General features: G+C 35.1%; 1 long non-coding RNA gene across 1 annotated transcript; it reads left to right on the top strand.

Moving 5' to 3' along the window:
* Positions 1-901: 901 nt before the first annotated feature.
* LOC131599384 (uncharacterized) lies at positions 902-2,562 on the top strand. Its single transcript, XR_009282733.1, has 2 exons — positions 902-1,951; positions 2,051-2,562. It is a non-coding gene; the product is annotated as an uncharacterized LOC131599384 (long non-coding RNA).
* Positions 2,563-3,163: the final 601 nt, after the last annotated feature.

Genomic DNA, 3,163 nt, shown 5'->3' with positions numbered 1-3,163 from the left:
AATATATATCTTTATATAATACTAAATATACAGTATATACCTTTAAGTTTCATAAAATAACACAATTGACATAATGGCCAGTGGTTGTGGTAAGCTGGTGTTATTTGACTTGGGGGGACTGGGTTCGAGCCTTATGTTGGCCAAATTTTAGAAATCTGCATTTTCTAATTTTTCCAAACGTGCCAAGTCGCCAGCCACATGGGTGCCAAGTCACCGGATTTTCTAATTTTTCCAAACGTGCCAAGTCGCCAGCCACATGGATGCCAAGTCACCGGATTCTCTATGCCCAGTCAGCCAAACAAGGGATAGGGGGTTCCAGAAATGGAATCTGTGTTTTATAAGGGGGGAATCTAACAAAAAAATTTAATAGGGGGCAAACTCAAAACTCGCCCATATGGCAGGGGGGTGAATGTTATTTATCCCAAAAAAAATGTATTTTCCAAACGTGCCAAGTCGCCAGCCACATGGGTGCCAAGTCACCGGATTTTCTAATTTTTCCAAACGTGCCAAGTCGCCAGCCACATGGATGCCAAGTCACCGGATTCTCTATGCCCAGTCAGCCAAACAAGGGATAGGGGGTTCCAGAAATGGAATCTGTGTTTTATAAGGGGGGAATCTAACAAAAAAATTTAATAGGGGGCAAACTCAAAACTCGCCCATATGGCAGGGGGGTGAATGTTATTTATCCCAAAAAAAATGTAAAAATATGAACTTATGATAGTAATAATAATACTCAGAAGTAATATTAGACGAGTTTTTTTCTTTTTGTTCCTTTCCTTTGAATATTTTTTTGAACCTTTGATTAATGCAATGTTAAGAATGATTTTAAGGAGTTTAATAAAAACTAACTATAAAAAATCTTAATAATAATTCGAAAATAACTTTTAATCATAAACCTTATGATACAATTCTAAAAGTGATATAGATTTTAGATGATGGCAGTGAGATGTTGCTAAACTGAGTGTAGTAGAACGATGATTTCAAGCCGGTGATACGAGCAAAAGTGGTCGCGCCACCGTTAAAAGATAAGTCGCAGTGCTGTTGCATTTCTATTCAATCGTTATTTATGGTGATATCACCTTATTTGTTGAATTTAATCACTTTATAAATATCTTTGATTTATTTCTCTAGCTGGAGTCAGGAAGGGCAAGGCCGAAAATGACAGAGCAAGTCATATTTAGCCGATAACGTGGGGCTTTCTATACAGAACACTTCCAGCTACTGACAGAAGCAAAGTCAAAATCACTTATGGCGATATAAAGCTAACATCTATGTTGCTAGGCATTCTCTGGAAGCAGTTAATTGATAAAGATCACATATACATCGTTGGTGCGACTACTGACATCAAGCCAAACCGAGGTCATTGGAACGACAGGTTGTAATGGTTAGCGGGATATATGTCGATTACAGATCGTGATCATAGTAATGTTGACCACTTCCGTTTCAGTGAAAGATAAGTAACTCATTCATAATGCTTATGATTTAACATAAATTCTCTTATTGTGCACTGTGATAACACATCACATAATTCTGTATAAAGTTCTCCTATCAAAATGGGAATTATTGATTGAAATGCTGGTATGCATGTTGTGTTGGTGGCATCATGTGCTTTTATACAATGATAACAATAATGTATACAAAAATCTTGATGAAACACTACCCATATGCATCATGTACACCTAGACTACAATAACATATCACCTTCATTCATAATACACAGACGCACGGATTTTCATAGTACATTCGCGATACGTAGAGGAAATTACGTGAATGCGCATCACACACCATTGGAAATTCAATATAATGTAAATTTATGAGGATTAAGTGTGGTATTAAAGCACCTGTGTCGGTTTCTTTCTAATATAAAGAAATTGAATGCAACAACATTGTTGTTCGAGGCATCACGATTCTTGCTCCTGTGAATTCACCAAATACCGATGGGATCAACCCTGTAAGTTAAGTTATGTAAGTATATACATATTTTCGAAGATGATGCGATGTATAGTCTGGTATATCCGCGACTGATTATGGTTTATTGTTTATGACGCAGACTCCTGCACGAATACACAGATTTAGGACTGTTATATAGTGTCCGGGGATGACTATGTGGTTGTGAAGAGCGGGTGGGACGAGTACGTTATTGCTTATGGAATGCCGACTAAGTAACCTAGTCGACCATCATTTACAGTTTCAAAGTTATGGTAAGGAATGTGGGATGGTAATCGTGGCAGAGCAAATGCTTCCGATTTGAAGTATGTTGGATGTGGTGGTCCAATCCTTTCATATTGGTGTGCAGGTTCAGAGGTGAGTGCAGTAGAATTGTTTTTAAGTGTTTGCGCAGGTTTGAGTGTTGATGCAGACTGTATGGTCTTTGGTATCAAGGAAAAAGTGGAGAGTATTGCTTAGTCACAGATAGAGAAAGATTGACGATTGGGATCTTGATCATGAAGATACAAGTTAGGCGTAGCTTTTCATATGATTTTCTATGTAATCTTGAGATAATATTGACAATATAAGGACAAATTCCAAGTAATCAAAATAACTTTCTTTTTTTAAAATGAACTTTGAGATCCCCAAACTTCTTTGATTTTGTGCTTTGAATGGATACGGGCAAAGTCTCCTTCTTTACTATTTGTCATTTTGAATGGGACACGTGATATCAAATTGAATAAACATGTCTTAAACACTTTTAATCAAGTTGAATGAAGTTCCTTGCCTTATGTTATTGATATCTCAGAACGTCTTTTTCGTGCCTTGAATCACTTTAATCTCTTATTCGGCTTTTCCTTGAATGCATGGCCATGAATTGATATACCCTTGATTGGAAACTTTGGTTAAAGAACGTATATTTTCAATGATATTCATATTTAAATTACTCTATTATTACATTAAAATTAAAATTAAATTTTTTATAATAATTTATAAAATAAAAATAATTATTTTTAACTAAAATAAAAAATTATAACTCTTTTGTAACACTATTGTAAAATTGGAGGGGACCATGAAAATCTCAATTGAAGTAAAGTTTAGAAATCAAAAACCCACAATTACCCCTAAAAAGTGAATAAATTGAAAAAAGTGATCCTCAAGATGAAACGAGAGATTTATTTTGTTTTTTATACTTTATTTAAGTGTTTTGTTTTTGTTTTTTTTTTAATATTTG

Source organism: Vicia villosa, linkage group LG4 (assembly GCF_029867415.1).
Source record: "Vicia villosa cultivar HV-30 ecotype Madison, WI linkage group LG4, Vvil1.0, whole genome shotgun sequence".
Classification (NCBI taxonomy): domain Eukaryota; kingdom Viridiplantae; phylum Streptophyta; class Magnoliopsida; order Fabales; family Fabaceae; genus Vicia; species Vicia villosa.
The sequence above is the reverse complement of the archived record's forward strand: the minus strand, read 5'-3'. Positions and strand labels throughout refer to the sequence as shown.